Source organism: Oryctolagus cuniculus, chromosome 4 (genome assembly GCF_051225735.1).
Source record: "Oryctolagus cuniculus isolate XC-2025 breed Fujian yellow rabbit chromosome 4, ASM5122573v1, whole genome shotgun sequence".
Lineage (NCBI taxonomy): Eukaryota > Metazoa > Chordata > Mammalia > Lagomorpha > Leporidae > Oryctolagus > Oryctolagus cuniculus.
This window is the reverse complement of record NC_142870.1, coordinates 142,958,960-142,977,182: the sequence shown is the minus strand read 5'-3', so window position 1 is coordinate 142,977,182 and position 18,223 is coordinate 142,958,960. Positions and strand designations below refer to the sequence as shown.

The 18,223-nt window shown below is 45.7% G+C and overlaps 1 protein-coding gene across 3 annotated transcripts in view; it reads right to left on the bottom strand.

Moving 5' to 3' along the window:
• Window positions 1-13,787, bottom strand: part of PIK3CB (phosphatidylinositol-4,5-bisphosphate 3-kinase catalytic subunit beta) — a 173,854-nt gene extending 160,067 nt beyond the window's left edge. Inside the window, exon 1 of one of the 3 annotated variants that reach the window (XM_051818647.3) lies at window positions 13,562-13,787. The gene's annotated coding sequence lies outside the window, so the exon portion shown is untranslated. Of the gene's footprint in view, window positions 1-13,323; window positions 13,440-13,561 lie in introns of those variants that run through there. The other 2 variants (XM_051818646.3, XM_089331163.1) reach the window with 2 other exon arrangements.
• Between the last annotated feature and the right edge of the window lie 4,436 nt (window positions 13,788-18,223).

Below are 18,223 nucleotides of genomic sequence, written 5' to 3'. Positions count from 1 at the left end.
TATAAAGTAAAAATACAAAAATATTCTCTGGTCTTTATTCTCCTAAGTATCCATCATGAATGGTGTCTCCATTTGTCTCCTGCTACACAAATCTCACCAACTGCATAGAAATTTCAGAGGCAGCATAAACATGACCTTGATCACTTGAGCCCATTAGGATCTACATACCCATTGTGGAAATTTTACAGCAGTGATTTTCTGTTGTTTTTGTTTTTGATTTCTGTGTTTTAAAACAACAAACAGGCTGAAAAAACATCCGAGCTGAATTTGGACTTTGTGCCATCAGTCTAAAAGCTCTGCCTTACAGTATCGGTACACTAGCCCAGCACTAATAAAGTAATAAGTATGTAAATATTATTTCATGTGAATCTTGCTAATTGTCTCCTTAAAAAATCCTAAGTAGGGTCAGATGTTTGGCCTAGCAACAACTAAGACATCTACATTTCTTACGGAAGGCCTGATTTCCAGTCCTGGCTTCACTCTCAATCCCAGCTTCCTGACAATGCAGACCCCAGAAGGCAGTAAGTGATGGCTCAAGGAGTTAGGTACCTGCCACTCACCTAAGTAGGAGACCTTGATTAAGTTTCTGGCTCTCAGCTTTAGTGCTGGCCAGGCCAATGCCCAGGGCCAGGCATGGCTGACATTCGGGAAGTAAACTAACCAATGGGAACTCTCTATCTTTGCCTCTCAAATAAGTATTTTTTTTTTTACTTTTTTTTTTTTTAAAGATTTATTTATTTATTTGAAAGTCAGAGTTACACAGAAAGAGGAGAGGCAGAGAGAGAAATCTTCCATCCAATGGTTCACTCCCCAGATGGCCGCAACGGCCGGAGCTGCGCCGATCAGGAGCCAGGAGCTAGGAGCTTCTTCTGGGTCTCCCACGTGGGTGCAGGGGCCCAAGCACTTGGGCCATCTTCTACTGCTTTCCCAGGCCATAGCAGAGAGCTGGATTGGAAGAGGAGCAGCCGGGACTAGAACCGGCGCCCATATGGGATGCCAGCACTTCAGGCAAGGGCGTTTACCCACTGTGCCACAGCACCGACCCCACAAATAAGTATTTTTTAAATTTAATTTCAGGGACCTGCACTGCAGCATAGCCAGTTAGGCCACCACCTGCAATGCCAGCATTCCATATGGGCCCCAGTTCAAGTCCTGGCTGCTCCGCTTCCAATCCAGCTCCCTGCTGGAAGGCAGGGAAGATGGCCCAGGTGCTTTGGCCCCTGTACCCATGTGGAAGACCCAGAAGAAGCTCCTGGCTCCTGGCTTCAGATCAGCCCAGCTCCAGCCATTGCAGCCATTTGAGAAGTGAACCAGCGGATGGAGAACCTCTCTCTTTCTATAACTCTGCTTCTCAAAAATCTTTAAAAAAAAAAGTCATAAATAATTTAATGGTAAAACTTCCACAGCAAACACAGAGCATAAAGCATGGAACAAACAATAAGTGAACTCAATTCACAAGGAATAGGAAAGTTTCTTCTACTGAATAGAATATCTTCTAAGCATTTATTCACATTTTCATCATAATTTATTCAGTTAAAGCCAAAAAAATTGTTTTTGAAGTACTAAAATGCTAAGTGAAGGAACTAAGTAAATCAAACCTCAAAACGTCAGATTCCCTTTTAAACTCATCTTATTGAGTCAAAAATTACAGAGGCCTTACTGTTTTCAGTATTCAGAATTCCAATTATAGTGTTATAATTGTTTATTTTTATAGTGTTATAGTTGTTCACAATGCTAACCTTCACGTCTACATGCTATTACGACTGCTCATGGCACTGCTCTCCAGTTCACAGTGGCAAAAACGACATTAAACATTCAAAGCATGAGTGTCCAGAAGGGCTCCAAGAGACCACTCTATAGGAAGAACTGTGACGCCTCTCCCTGTCTCTGTGTCAGATTACACACTATCAGCCTGCTATCTGCACACTGCTCCTTCCATACATGCCTACTGTCAGGCTGTATGGTAGGTGATATACTGTCAATAACCAAGGTACAGTGAGTAGTCTTTCTACATGTCATATACCTCCTTCCTGTTGTTCTACGACCAACTTGCTAAATGGTCTCAGCTTTCTTTATGACTGCAACCCTTATTCCCTGCCAGTCTACTTTTTTCACAGTGCAGAACGACCTGAGGTTCCTAGAACATGCAATGCTCTCTCATGCCTCCACATTAAATAACTACTCCTTTAATTCAAAATGAATGCTTTCCTTGTGTATACAGAATTCTGCTTAGTAACTGTGAAAGTGAATCATAATTATGCCCTGCAAGTCAGTTTCCTAATTAGATAGCATAAGCCATAAAACAGAAGTGATACATTTCCATCAGCAATACCTACTTCCAAGGACTGGCACAGAGGTGGTAGTCAATGATTATTTACTGACGAATGAACAGGAAGTCAGCATTTAGCCTAGTGGTTAAGATGCCTGATAGCCAGATTCAAATCCCAACTCCAGTTTCTGACTCCAGCTTTCCACTAATGCAGGCTGCAGCGATGGCTCAAGTGACTAGCTGTCTGCCATCCTCATGGGAGACCTAGACTGTGTTCCCAGATCCAGGTTACAGCCCTGCAGTCCTGGACTAGCCCCAGCTGCTGCAGACATTTGGGGATATGAACCAGCAGTTAGGAACTCTCTCACATGTACGTTTTCTGTTTCTCTGCCTCTCAAAAAAAAAAAAAAAAAAGTTTTCAGAAAGAAAAAATGGAATAACAGAACCACTTCAAACTTCCTGAAATACATCTTCTCATCCTATCTAGAAGAAACACCATCAAAAATATATGATCTGGGGCCGATGCTGTGGTGTAGCGGGTAAAGACACTGCCTGCAGTGCAGGCATCTCATATGGACGCTGATTCATTTCCCAGTTGCCCCATTTCTGATCCAACTCTGCTATAGCCTGGGAAAGCAGTGGGAGATGGCCCAAGTCCTTGGGCACCTACACCCACATGGGAGACCCAGAAGAAACTCCCGGCTCCTGGCTTCGGATAGGCACAGTTAGGGCCATTGCAGCCATTTGGGGAGTAAACCAGTAGATGGAAGACTGACCTCCCCCCTCTACCCTGTAACTCTGCTTTTCAAATAAATATTTTTTTAAATGCATAAAAAAATAAATAAGAGTCAATAATGATCAACTTTTCCAAAAACAAAAATGATAAAACTAAAGACCTGACCAAGTAAGCAACAGATTCAAACAAAACTGACTCTGAAGACTACAGTATTTCTTCCTTTATCATCTTTATCAGGAAAAATGGAGTAATGGAGTACTGAGAAAAAACAATGGATGAATTTTATTTGAAGATCAGAGTTGGGGTGGACATTTGGCACAGCACTGAAGATACCACACAAAGTGTCCATATCCCACATAGAAATGCCTGTATTTAAGCCCCAGCTACACTCTGGAATCCAGATGCCTGTTAATGCATACCAAGGGAGGCAGTATGTGATGGCTCAAATAACTGGGTCTCTGCCACCTGTGAGAGAGACCAGGATTGAGTTCCCAGATCCTGGCTTCAGCTCCTGGCTTCACCCTGGTCCAGCTCTGGTTATTACAAGCAAATGGGGAATGAACCAACAGATGGAAGATCTCTGTCTCCCTCTGCCTTCCAAATACAGAAAAACTAAATATGAACTTTTTAAATGATGGTAGACAATGTCTAGAAAAACATTTTGTAAAAATTTTTTTATTTTTTAAATATTTGTTTATTTACTTGAAAAGCAAAGTAGGAGACAGAATGAATCTTTCATTTGCTAGTTCACTCCCCAAATGCCCACAACAGCCATGGATGAGCCAAGCCGAAGTCAGGAAGCAGGAACTTCAGCTACGTCTCTCAAGTGAGTGACAGGAAACCAAGTACTTGAGCCATTATCTGCTACCTCCCAGGCTCATTAGTAAGAAGCTGGATGGGAAGCAGAAGAGTCAGGTCTCCAATCAGCTCCCCAGTATAGGATGCTGGTGGGCCAAGCAGTGGTCTAACCAATGTTAGACCTGAGTCACAATGTCTGTCCCCAAATTTGAATTTTTTTTTTTTTAATTTTTGACAGTTAGAGAGAGACAGAGAAAAGAGTCTTCCTTTTCCGTTGGTTCACCCCCTAAATGGCCATTATGGCTGGCATGCTGCGCTGATCTGAAGCCAGGAGCCAGGTGCTTCCTCCCCGGTCTCCCATGCTCGTGCAGGGCCCAAGCACGTGGGCCATCCTCCACTGTCTTCCTGGGCCACAGCAGAGAGCTGGACCAGAAGAGGGGCAACCGGGACAGAATCTGGCGCCCCAACCAAGACTAGAACCCGGGGTGCCGGCGCCACAGGTGGAGGATTAGCCTAGTGAGCTGCGGCACCTGCCCCAAATTTGAATTTTTTAAGGCTTACAACCCACAAAGACAAAAGAATGGGAGAGAAGATAATCAACACAATATTAAAAGCTGGAAAGCTGTTGGGCAAGTCAGCAAACCTAGAAAATTAATTCCTAAATCTTACAGAGGGAAAACCAAGAAATAATCTAATATATACCTCAGAAACATCAAAAAGCTCAAGAACTGACAGCACCATGAACTTTTATAAGTAAGGTTGAATATGTGGCTAAAAGCAGATGGCCTGGTCAAAGCCCGTTAAAGAAAGAGATTCCCACGTGTCCTCCCAAGTTCTAGGGAGTTATGTAACTGCCCTTTCCCACTCAACAGATAATGAAGTTTTTAAAGGGTAAAACTCAGGTCATACAAAGGATCAAAAATCAGGATGGCTTATGACTTCTCAACATCAATGGTAGTCAAAAGACAATTGACGGGGCAGGCATTTGGCATACCAGTGTAAACTCAACTTGGGATGCCTTTATCCCACATTGGGAGTGCCCAGGTTCGAATTTCCGCTCCTGATTCCAGCTTCCCGCAAATGTGCACCCTGGGAAGGAGATATAATGGCTCAAATAGTTGGGCCCCTGCCACTCATTTAGGACACCAAGACTGAGTTCCTGGCTCCTAGCTTTGACCTACCCTAAACCCAGATGTTGCAGGCATTTGGGAGGTGAACCAACAAATCAGAGTTCTCTCTCTATCCCTCTGCCTTCAAATAAACAAATAAATAAGACAATAGATAATGTTTTCATAATTCTGAAAGAAAATGGCTTCTACTCTAAAATCTTATGCCCCAGAAAATAATAACTCTAGCTTAACGGTAACACTTTCAAAGTCTCAAAAGAAATGAAATTTCTACACGTACAGCATTTCCTAGGAAACTATTTGAAGCATGTGCTCCACTGAAACAAGGGAAGGAACCAATAAAAATGAGCAAGACATAGTATCCAGATACAACTATGTATCTAGATACTATTATGTGGGAAGCACTATAGAGAAATGCCAGGAAGACACCTCTGCAGCAGGCCTAGAAAGTAACACGGCTCAACTGATTCACTGCTTATATACTGAGGGATGGAATACACACACACACACATATAAAAACAATTAAATGAGGGGGAGGAAGGTAGGTGTTTGATGTACCGGTTAATATGGTGTTAGGGATGCCCACACCCCATATTGGGAGTGTCTGGATTCCAGTTCAGACTCCACTCACTCCTGGTTCCAGCTTCTTGCTAATATTCACCCTGGGAAGTAGTGCGTGATGGTTCAAATACATGGATGCTTGCCAATCATGGAGGAGACCTGCAGTGAGTTCTTGGCTCCTGGCTTCAGCCTAGCCCAGACCTAGCAGTTATGAGCATTTGGGGAGTGAACAAGTAGATGGGAGACCTCTCTCGACCTTTAAACAAACAAATGATGGGGGAGAGACAAGGCAGTAAAAGAGTTAAGGTTTTGGGGTCACCGCTGTGTCATGGCAGGTAAAGCCACTGCCTGCAATGCCACCGGCACCCCATATGGGTGCCAGTTTGACTCCCAGCTGCTCCACTTCTAATCCAGCTCCCTGCTAACAAGCCTGGAAAAGCAACAAGTATTTGGGCACCTGCCACCCACGTGGGAGACCCAGATGGAGTTCCAAGTTCCTGGCTTTGGCCTGGCCCTATCCTGGCTATTGTGGCCATTTGGTGAGTAAACCAGTGAATGGAAGATCTTTCTCTCCCTATCACTCTGCCTCTTTTTAAAAAGATTTATTTATTTGAAAGGCAGTGTTTAGGCAGAGAGAGATCTTCCATCAGCTAGTTCATTCTCCAAACAGCCACAATGGCCAGGGCTGGGCCAGGCCAAAGCCAGGAGCCAGGAGCCAGGAGCTTCATCCGGGTTTCCCACAGGGTAGCAGGGGCTCAAGCTCTTGGGCCATCTTCCACAGCTTTCCAGGTGAATTAGCAGTAAGCTGGATCAGATGTGGAGCAGCCTGGGCCCATATAGGATGCAGGTGTCGCAGGCAGCAGCTCAACCAGCTATGCCACAATGCCAGACTCCTTTCAAATAGAAATGCCTTTCAAATAAAAAAAATAATAAATCTTTAGAGAGAGAGAAAAAGAGAGAGAGATCCAGCTAGTTTCCCTCCATGAAGTCCTCCTCAAAATTACCTATGAAATGAATCTTAATTAAAGGGAATATTACCCATAAAGCTTACAAATACAGAACCTAACTTTTGAAAACATATAACTACAGGGACAATATTTGGATGGCAAATTACATTTTTGTTAAAATAAAATGGCAGCAATTTGTAGTAGTTTTTCTGTTGTTGCTTCCTGTAATAGTTTATTAAAATGGAAAACACTGATTTTAATTGTATTTAAATTCAAGACCTACACTAAATTAGTAGTTCGAGAATAAATAAGATGATCATACTTAGAACTATTTAATAGAAACTACATGTAAGTAACGTGTCAGAGGTAGCAGTGCACTGGTTACCAAAACTGAGCATTAGTCATATTCCAAATGGCAAGCCTTCAAGTTATTTAATTCCCATGAACACTGTCAATAAGTTAAACTATTAATAGTAAAGAAAACTTCAAATTGGATTAAATTTGTAATTCCAATAATCCAAAATATATTTAAATCATAAATTTCACTCACTAGTAAAGTACAAAATGTATCAAGAGGGACTTTGACCTCTGATTGACAGTTGCTTCAAATTCCTTCCAGTGGCACAGCAGGTACGGAATTCATGGAATTCAGGTCTTCAAGGTCCAGCAAGCACTGTGGTTCAACCACCCAGTCAACACTAATTTGGGCAATGCTGGGTAATTATCTAACTGCTTAGATCTCTTCCCTCTTGTTTATTTCACAACTGCCATTACTTCTAAATGGTAGGAAAGAGAGATAAATGTGATATTAAAAAATATTAAAAATTAGTTATTAGCAGAGTAAGGAAAATCTATGCACAGGAATGTGGTTAAACTGTAGTTTAAAATAAAGCTTCTGGTTTACCCACGGATTTCTTTTAATCCTTAAAATCCTCCTGCAGCAGGCATGGATAATCAGGATCACATTTCCCTTGAAGGCAAATAAGCAATTTCCTGGTGGTCTCCAAGTGGCTGGAGCACCAGGGCAAGGGATGCTGAAGTCCCTCCTGGGTTCACACGAGGGAGGATTCTGAGCTTCAGACTTGGTTCCTGCCATACCACAACACAGAGGACTGCTCAGATGAACACGTTTTTACTTCAACACTACACTCACTACCGCCAGTTAAAAGTTCAAGCTCCAGTGATCTGCTAAATATTCAAGAAGCTACTTTAAGGAAATATACATTCTTGGGGTGAAAGGGGGAACAAAAAGATCACCAATTTCTAGATTATTAACTACCTTAAACTGGAACCAAATTAACAGGTAACAAATAGCTACAGTCGCAATATATCTTAGCCACACAAATGGTTTATCTCTTTAGTCCCTAACAAAGTTGAATACCTAAACTAACTCTTAAGTACTGGAATAAAATGCACAGGCTAGAACAAAATGACAATGCTAGAAAGAGACTAGAGAGAAAGGCTGGAACTTCAGAATATACTACTTGACAAAAGTAATTACTCTCTTACCTTGTACTGGGAGTTACATACTTTAAGTATGTAAGAACTCCAGGTTTACCAAAGGGATATGTGAGACTGTCATTACAATTTTATCACAGATGTGGCCCCTACATTTCAAAGATAATTTCCATTGTACCTTTTTTTTTTTAAGATTTTATTTATTTATTTGAGAGGTAGAGTTAGTTACACAGAGAATGAGAGACAGAGAGAAAAATCTTCCATCTTGGTTCACTCCCCAAAAGGCCCCAACAATAGGAGTTGGGCCGATTTGAAGGCAGGAGCCAGGAGCTTCTTCTAGGCCTCCCATGAGAGTGCAGGGGCCCAAGCACCTGGGCCATCTTCTAATGCTTTCCCAGGCCATAGAACAGAGCTGGATTGGAAGAGGAGTAGCCAGAACTCGAACCAGTGCCCATATAGGATACTGGTTACAGCAGGCAGAGGCTTAGCCACTAAGCCACAGCACCGGCTCCCCGTTGTATTTTTTTTTTTTTTTTTAAGATTTATTTTATTTGAAAGGCAGAGTTACAGACAGCCAGAGGTAGAGAAGTTGAGAGAGAAGGAGAAAGACAGAGAGAAGGGTCTTCCATCTGCTGGTTCACTGCCCAGATGGCTGCAAGGGCTGAAGCTGTGGCGATCTGAAGCCAGGAGCTAGGAGCTTCTTCGGGGTCTCCCATGCGGGTGCAGGGACCCAAAGAGTAGGGCCATTTTCTACGGCTTTTCCAGGCCAGCACAGATAGTTGGATCAGAAGAGGGGCAGCCGGGACCCGAACCGGCACCTATATGGGATGTTAGCACTACAGGTCAGGGCTTTAACCCACTGCACCACAGTGCTGGCTCCTCTATTGTATCTTACATTATGGGGTTTGCCTTGCCAGACAGGTTCCAGAAGCTGTATTTTTTTTTTTTTAATGTAAAGCATTGATAACACTCCTGTATCTACAACGTCAATTACTTTAACGCACATACATCCGGCACACTGATGACTGGCATTCTCTTATTCATATTAGGTTGATCTACTTGTTTCAATTCTGACATGATCTATCTACAAGAAAATTTCTCCTAAATATTTTTAATTCAATGTCACTCCTCCTTTTAGAAATCAGAGCCAAATTACAGATAGTCAATCTGCATTATCCAGGGTAACTATTAGCAGCTAACACACTATAACACCCCAACCCTACATCCAACCCTTTTCGTTTTTCCATTCACAACTAAAGCCTGTGACTCAGAAACTATTTAACCTGGAGACAGCATAAAAGCTACCATGGATATGTGCCAGAACAACAAGTCAAAGAAGTACACCAGTTTAGACTCTTCCAGTGTCTAAAAGATCCAGAAACACAGACCTTGACTATGAGAAAGTAAAAAGCCACTTTCAGGAAAGCATAGTTCTCTCTCATATGTGTTCATTCCAGCAGCCACTGGACTACTAGAGGTTCATAGGCACACTTTAGAAAAATAGCCCCGAGGTAGGCAGTGTGGTGCAGATATTAGGCCACTGCTTGGGAAGCACCCAATCTATATCAAAGTACAGGTTCCTACTCAGCTTTTGATCCCCCTTCCTGCTGATGCATCCTAGCGGGCAGCAGGTGAGGGTTTAAGTACTTGGGTTCCTACCACCCGTGCGGGAGACAGGGAAGGAGTTCCTGGCCCCTGGCTTCAGCCTGGCTGTTGCAGGAATTTGGGGAGTGAGCCAGGAGATGAAGCTGTTTCTTCCTCTTTGTCACTCTGCCTTTCTAACAAATAAATCTTAAAAAGCAAAGAAAAGTTGCCCATCAAACCAGAAAACAGAAAGAGGGCTGAGGGAAAAAATTCAAGCATCAAAATCTGGGGTGAGAGACTGGCACTGTGATGCAGCAGGTTAAGCCAATGCCTGCAAAGCTGGCATCCCCTCTGAGGAGTGAACCAGCAGATGAAAAGATCTGTCTCTTCCTCTCTCCTTAATTCTACCTTTCAAATAAATCAATAAATTAAAAAAGAAAAGGAAGAAGGAATTCAAGATAAAACAAAACAAAACAAACAACAACAACAACAACAACAACAACAAAACAGGGCCACTGTGTTGTACCAGGTAAAGCTGGTGCCTGCAGCACTGGCATCCCATATGGGTGCCAATTCGAGTCCTGGCTGCTCCACTTCTGATCCAGCTCTCTGCTATGGCCTGGGAAAGCAGTAGAAGATGGCCCAAGTGCTTGGGCCCCTGCACCCACGTGGGAGACAGGAAAGAAGCTCCTGGCTTCGGATCAGCCCAGCTCAAGTCATTGCAACTATTTGGAGAGTAAACCAGCAGATGGAGGATCTCTCTCTCTCTCTCTCTCTCCCTCTCCCTCTCTGACTTTTTAAGTAAATGCAAAAACTTTAAAAAAATAAAAACATAAAAAACAAATAAATAATCTTTAGATAAAAAAGGGGAGAAATTCAGAAAGGAAGTTGCCCTATATAAACTTGAAAAAACCAGCGCTGTGGTAGTATGTTAAAGCCCCAGCCTACAGTGCCGGCATCCCATATGGGTGCTGGTTCGAGTCCCAGCTGCTCTACTTCTGATCCTGCTCTCTGCTGTGGCCTGGGAAAGCAGTTGAAGATGGCCCAAGGCCTTGGACCCCTGCGCCCGTGTGGGAAGACCCAAAGGAAGCTCCTGGCTCCTGGCTTCAGATCAGCTTAGCTCTGGCCGTTGCGGCCATTTGGGGAGTAAACCAGCGAATGCAAGACCTCTCTTGGCTCTACCTCTCTCTGTAATTGTCTTTCAAATAAAAAAAAATAAATCTTTTAAAATAAAAAAGAAAATTTATGGTATCATTCTTTATCTTTCTCTTTTACTTAATGTTGTTAGTGTTATTTTCTAGTCTAGTATTTCCTACTCCAAAGCTTTTTTTATTTCCAATTTTATTTTCAATTTTAAGTACAGTGTTCACTTGGAGAGTGAACCAGATAATAAAAGACCCTTCTCTCTGTCTCTCCCTCTCTCTCTCTGTAACTCTACCTCTCAAATAAATAAAATCTTAAATATCTACTTATAAATAACAAAAAAGAAATGCAGCCTGAAGTAGACCTTAAGAACTCTGATATGAGATGCTGGCGCCGCAGGCAGAGGCTTTACCTACTACGCCACAGCGCCAGCCCTCAGGCTGGGCTGTTGATCCAGCTTCCGGCTAACGTGCACCCTGGGGGGCAGCAGGAAAAGGCTCAAGAACTTGGGTCTCTGCCACCCAGGTGGGAGACTTGGATTGAGTTCCAGGCTCCTGGTTTCTGCCTGGCCCAGCTTTGCTGCAGTGGGCACTTGGGGAGTGAACCAGGGGGTAGAAGATATATATCTCTCCCTTGCTCTGCCTTTCAAATAAGGTTTTTTAGAAGAGTGCAGGCAAAGAAAGCAAGAGGGACTAGCTGGAAGCCCTGAGGCATTAGAATATTTCAAATGCAAGAGAAGGAAAAGAAAAAGTCAACAAGAGACAGAGTGAAGAGGAGGAACACTCTAAAACCCTAGGCTCTTGGAAGGTTCCTGCAGACAACGTGATGATTCTCTAGCACATCAGCACCACCTTCCAGCCCTGCCTGCCACACATGCACACAAATTCTATAAACAAAAAACCACTGCTGGGCAGGCACTGTGACACAGGAGGCTGAGCCCACCACTCCCCAGCCTTTTCACAGAACATACAACTAGTTCTATGTTGAGTTCAACAGTCTAAGTTGAACAACGGGGAAGACCTCAAGGAATAACATCATTTAGACTACAGAATTTTCTCCCCCCCTCCCCATATAGTTCACTGACATTGACAAAGCAAGTTGGAGCAAAGGCCTTAATGGAAGAGTCTAGGGCAAGCAGGAAAGACAGGCAAGAGAAACAAAATGGTAAGAAATCAAAACCTGGGGCCGGTGCCGTGGCTCACTTGGTTAATCCTCTGCCTGCGACGCCAGCATCCCCTACGGGCGCCGGATTCTGTCCCAGTTGCTCCTCTTGCAGTCTAGCTCTCTGCTGTGGCCCGGGAGGGCAGTGGAGGATGGCCCACGTGCTTGGGCCCCTGCATCCCACCCTCATGGGAGACCAGGAAGAAGCACCTGGCTCCTGGCTCTGGATCGGTGCAGCACCGGCCGTGGCGGCCATTTGGGGAGTGAACCAGCGGAAGGAAGACCTTTCTCTCTGTCTCTCTGTCTATAACTGTCAAATAAAAAAAATTTTTTTAAATAAAAAAAAAAAATCAAAACCCAACAACTGTCTACCAGGAGGTTCTAAAAGCCTCCCCGGAAAGGGGCATATCCTCACCAGTGTGAATCAGGGGTGTAACTTTGTTTATGTTTCTTAAATCATTCTGGCTTTTCAACCTCTTGATTTTTACTTAGTTCTACACCTACCTTCGGAAACCAGGCTAAGATCTTTATCCTGACCACCCTTTCCTATGCTACATTTTTATGACTTAAAACAGTTCTGCTTTTACTACAGAAGCCTTACAATGTAGCACAAAATCCCCAAATGATTAATGAACTGCTGAGAACCCTGAGTCGTCGGAGATGATTTTATTAGGAATCATATTTCCAAACATTCATTCAGCGCTTCAAATAAGCACTCATCTAACTTAATTATGATGACTTCACCAGACAGTAACACTGCCCACAACGATGTTTACAAAAGCACTTGTCACTCCCTTCAGATATAGCAATGCAGAAAACGGAGTCTGTTTCCCTACTCGCCGTGGGTTTATACTCTGTAACAAGTGACAGCGCTGAAGTGTCACTTAAGATTATTTAAACCGCACAACATTTCAAGTTGGTGTCCCACCATCTCCCATCCCAGGCGAGTCCTGAATTCGCCTGTTTTCCTGACAGCAGTCGGTACCCGAGACGGGTTTCCTGGTCAGCCGCTGCCTAGGACGAGACGAAGCGACTCTACGACACCGCGGGATTCTTTTTTGCCCGCTGCGAGAGAACAAGGCTCCGCTCACTAAACTCCGGTAGCGGCTACTGCAACAGCAGAACAACAATAAACGTGCCCCCAAACGCACGCCCGCAGTCCGGAGCGAGCCACGGCCAAGCAGGGACGCGGCGGCAGGGCTGCTCCCAACAGCCACCCTGGCCGAGCCGCACAACAGCCTCAGGAAGTGAGCCTTATTATTCCCGTCGAACCAATCCAGACACTCCGGCCCAACGCCCCAGGAAGGTTCGGTATCGGCGCTGGGATTCGACAACACGTCCGTAACTCAGGACCCAGGGATCCCCGCCCCTAAAACACACTCCTGCGCAAAAAAAAAAAAAAAAAAAAAAAAAAAAAAAAAAAAGGCACCCGAGGTTCGGGGAGCTCCGGTGCGGTCCGCATAGACGGGACCGAAAGCGCCGGCGGCCCGTGGCGCCCGGCCGCGTCCCCGCAGCTCCGGAGGCCGGGGCGCCGCTCACCTTGCAGAGCCCCGGGCGGGCCGCAGCCGCGCGAGGCGCCCCCGCCGGTCGGCGGGCGAGAGTCCTCCGCGACAGCAGGAAGCGCGGCGCGGGCACCGGACCCGCTGGCGACGCAGGCAGGGGCCCACAGGACAGCACCGCCGGCCCGCGCGGGAGCACCTCAGCCCGCCGCAGCCGCCACCGCGACCCCGCCGTCCCTCAGCCGCGCCGCATCCGGGTCCCGGGCTGCCGCACTCACCTGCCCGGCGCTCCGCCGCCGCCGGCTCCCGCTCCGGGAACGCAGTCAACAACCCAGGCCGCCGCGACTGCCCCGCTCCAGCGCCCTCATCCCCGCCTCCTTCAGTCACCGCCCGCCTCGCCCCGCGCAGCTTTACACCCGCCGGCAGCCCACTGCCATGGCCCGCTCCGCCACTGCCGCCGCACCGACCGACGGAGCACGCGCGCGCCGCCGCCGCCGCCGCCGTGCCCGCGCGCGCGCGCGCGTTCGCCTCCCAGGCCGCCTCCCGGCAGCCCCCACCCCGCCCCTCCCGGCGCTCGGGCCAATCCGGGGCCCGGCGGCCGGGCGGGGAGATAGGCCGCGCCGCCGCCCGGTGTTGGCCGCGCGGTGTAGTCCTGGAGGACTGCGGGAGTCGGGAATCCCCGGCGAGCTGCCCCGGGGAAAGACCCGGCACCTGTCGCGGCCTTCGTAGCCGGCTCCCGAGAGCCGCGCTGCTGCCGGGTCGCCCTCCTGGACATCCCGGCTCCTCGCAGTTCCAGCCTGCGGGAGGAACCGGACGGCTCGGCGAGCGCTGGGCTTCGCCGCCTTCTGTGGGTCACCCCAGCTGTGGGGATGGGAACGCTAGATTGGCTGCCGCACAGCCCTGCGCTGCGAAGGCCGTTGAAAGGCCAAAGTCCAGTCGTTTCAAGCCCAGAATTATTTTTTTTCTGCGATGACAGCGGCGAGCATTTGTCTCAGAGCGAGCCTTACACTTTTACCCAACCCTTTTGCCGACCTTATCGTCTGTTATGTTGGACCTCAACCGGGAAATTTCATAGCCCTCTTTAATGAGGAGTGTTTAATAAGCGAGTTTTAATGATTGAAAATCAAAATTTTAACTCAGTGCGGTGCGTTATTTTAACTTAGTGCAGCTGTAATAGGTTAGACAAGTAGTTGAGGAGTTGGGGACAGAACTAGTAGAGCCTAATACTGGTAAAGCAAAGGTGGCAAGACAGTTCATTGATGAAATAATAGTTTGATAAATGATCCTTCTTGTAATGAGCTCTCTGCTTACAACGAATCAAACAAGAACCATACCACAGTCAAAAGTAGCTTACAGGGGCCAGGGTTATGGAGCTTTGGACTTAGCTGCTGCCTGCAACACTGGCTTCACCTAGGAGAGCTGTTTGGAATCCCCTCTGCTCCGCTTCCAATCCAGCTCCCTGCTAATGGCCTGGGAAAGCAGCGGAGGATGCCCAAGTGCTTGGGCCCACGTAGGGGACCTGGACGGAGCTCTGAACCAGCCCTGCCCATTTTTCAGCCATCTGGGGAGTGAGCCAGCAAATGGAAGATTTCTCTCTCCCTCTGTCTCTCTCTCTCTCTCTCCTGCTCTTCCACCGCCTCTCACTCTGGCTTTAAAAATAATAAATCTTTTTAAAAATTACTTCCAAAAGAATTAAAGATAAAAAAATTTACAGAGCAAAAACTCGAAAAATTTTTCTAAGGAACTTTATTGAGACAGAAACCTTAAGCAACACAAAAAACAGAATCATTAAAAAAAACTGTCTACATAAATATTTTGAAATTTTTGTGGGACATCACAATGACAAGTCTTAAGAAACATAAACAATATATGGAGTATAGAGCTGCACAGAGTGTCTCTAACATAAAAATGTTTCTATAAATGGATTTATTAAAAAAAAAAACAAGTAGCTCAGTGTTTTAAAAATATGTGAAAGGGTAGGGATTGTGGCACAGCGGTTTAAGCTTACCCCTTAGGGTGCCAGCAACCATGTTGGAGTCCTGACTGCTCTGCTAACCATCCAGCTTCCTGCAGCTGGGTCCTGGCAGACAGCAGATGACAGCTCAAATTCTTGCGTCCCCACCACACATGTGGAAGACCTGAATGGAGTTCTGGCTCCTGTTTTCACCTGGCCCAGCTCTGATTGTTGTGGGCATTTGGAAAGTAAACCCCTACATGCAAGATCGAGATATCTTGCTCTGTCTCTCTCCCTGTCTCTGTACATTTCAAATAGCTTAAAAAAATATTTTTTAATCTTTAAATATGGGTGAAGTATGCAAACAGGCAATTAATGGAAGAGAAAACCCAAATGGTCCCTTTCAAAGATGTTTAATTTCACTGATAAGCATAGAAAAGCAAATTTTAAAACTAATACATTATTGGCAAACAAAACTTATCTGTGGTACAAGGGGAAATGCCTGCTACTGGCTCTTGTTCTTACCTCCAATGGAAGTGTAAATTGCCATAATCTTTCTACCAGTAACCTGGAAATAATCTGAAAATTTAACATATGTATACCTAGGTATACCTACCCAGACCAAAAAAAAAAAAAAAAAAACACACACACACACACAAACTCTGACCTCTGCTCTACAGGAAAACTAAAGAAAATACCAGTTATGAAAGCATACACGGGCCTCTCAAAAGATCTGTGTATAACCTATGACTGTGTTCTTATTTGGCAAAAAGATCTTTGCAGATATAATTAAGTTAAGGATCTTGAGGTGAGATTATCCCTGATTAGGATGGGCCTAAAACCAATGACAGGTGTTCTTCTAAGAGCAGGGAAGAGAAAGATTCAGCACAGAGACAGAAGGAGGTGATGTGAAGAGAGAGGCGGAGGTTGGAGTGAAGTGTCTACAGCCAAAGAACACCATGGAAGCTACAAGAGGGGCTTGGAACAGATGTTTCCCTTAAGCCCTTTCTTTATTTATTGAATTTTTATTTTATTTGAAAGGCAGATAGAATTCTTCCACCCATAAGTACATGCCCCAAAGGCCTGCAACAGCCAGAAATGGGCCAGGACAAAATTAGGAACCCGGGACTCCACAAGTGTGCAGGAACCCAGCTACTGGAGAGCTCCCCTATCTGCTTCCCAGTGTGTGCCTTAGCAGGAAACAGGAAACAGGAGCACAGCCAGAGCTCAGATGCAGGCACTCTGACGATGTGGGGATGTGGGATGCCAGTGTCTCACGCATCCCACACTGTGTCTTAACTGCTGCACTGAACACTTGACCCCCCACTTTCAAAGCCTTTTTTTTTAAGATTTATTTTATTCATTTGAAAGAGTTACAAAGAGAGGTAGAGCCGAGAGAGAGAAAGAGGGGGGGGGGGGGAGAGAGAGAGAGATCTTCCATTCTGCTGGTTCACTCCCCAAATGACCTCAACTGCCAGAGTGAGCTGATCCGAAGCCAGGAGCTTCTTCCAGTTCTCCCTCGTGGGTGCAGGAGCCCAAGGACTTGGGCCATCTTCCACTGCTTTCCCAGGCCATAGCAGAGAGCTGGATCAGAAGTGGGACAGCTGGGACTCGAACCAGCAGCCATATGGGATGCCGACACTGCAGGCAGTGGCTTTATGCTCTACGCCACATGCCGGCCCCTATATTCTTCATGACCCCCGCTTCCCCAATACTGAGATAAACTTTCAATGCTTGAACTTAGTGTTTTTTCTTTTTTCCTTCTTTCCAAACACTTTTCAAAATTTTTTAAATATATATTTATTTGAAAGGCAAAATTACAGAGGCAGGGAGAGACAGTGAGGGAGAGAGAATCTTCCATCCACTGGCTTATTCCCCCAAATGGCTACAACAGTCAGGGCTGGGCCAGGCCAAAGCCAGGAGCCTAGAACTCCATCCAGGTCTCCTATGTGGTTGACAGGGGCCCAAGCCTTCAAACTATCTTCCATTGCTTTCCAAGGCACATCAGCAGGGAGCTGGATCAGAAATGGAGCAGCTGAGACTCAAACCAGCACACATAAAGGATGCTGGCATCACAGATGGTGGCTTAACCTACCATGCCACAATCCCTAAATACTTTTATTTATTTATTTATTTATTTTATTTTTTGACAGGCAGAGTGGACAGTGAGAGAGAGACAGAGAGAAAGGTCTTCCTTTTTGCCGTTGGTTCACCCTCCAATGGCTGCCACGGCCGGCGTGCTGCGGCCAGCGCACCGCACTGATCCGATGGCAGGAGCCAGGAGCCAGGTGCTTTTCCTGGTCTCCCATGGGGTGCAGGGCCCAAGCACCTGGGCTATCCTCCACTGCACTCCCTGGCCACAGCAGAGAGCTGGCCTGGAAGAGAGGCAACCAGGACAGAATCCAGCGCCCCGACCAGGACTAGAACCCGGTGTGCCGGCGCCACAAGGTGGAGGATTAGCCTAGTGAGCCGCGGCGCCTAAATACTTTTAAATATGTCCTGTTTAAATATGTCCTATACTCATAGGTGTTCTTAAAAAATTCCCCTCCACCTTTTTTTTTTTTTTTTAGATTTTGAGTGCTTTGTTTTCATTGTATGAATGATATGTTCACATAGATTAAAATCCAAATTGTACAATAAGAGTTTCTCCCACAACTGTGAAGCTTTTCTTGGATGACCAATGTTATCAGCTTCTTGCACATCCTTCCAAAAATATTGGATGTATTTTTTAAGCAAAGTCAGAGGTTTTTCCACTTTTTTAAACAAATGGAAATGCTGAAATCACATTTGCCTTTTTCCATATACATGGTAAGAGTTTTGGTATTCTTCTAAAACTTTTTATTGGCATATAGAATACAGACAAAACCCCTGCACATCATAGATGTTTACAACTCAGCACCATCAGGGGACTGGTAAGCAGAGCAACACAGAACATGACCAACATCTCAGAAACCACCTGGGACCCCTTCAGCCACCACCCTTCTCC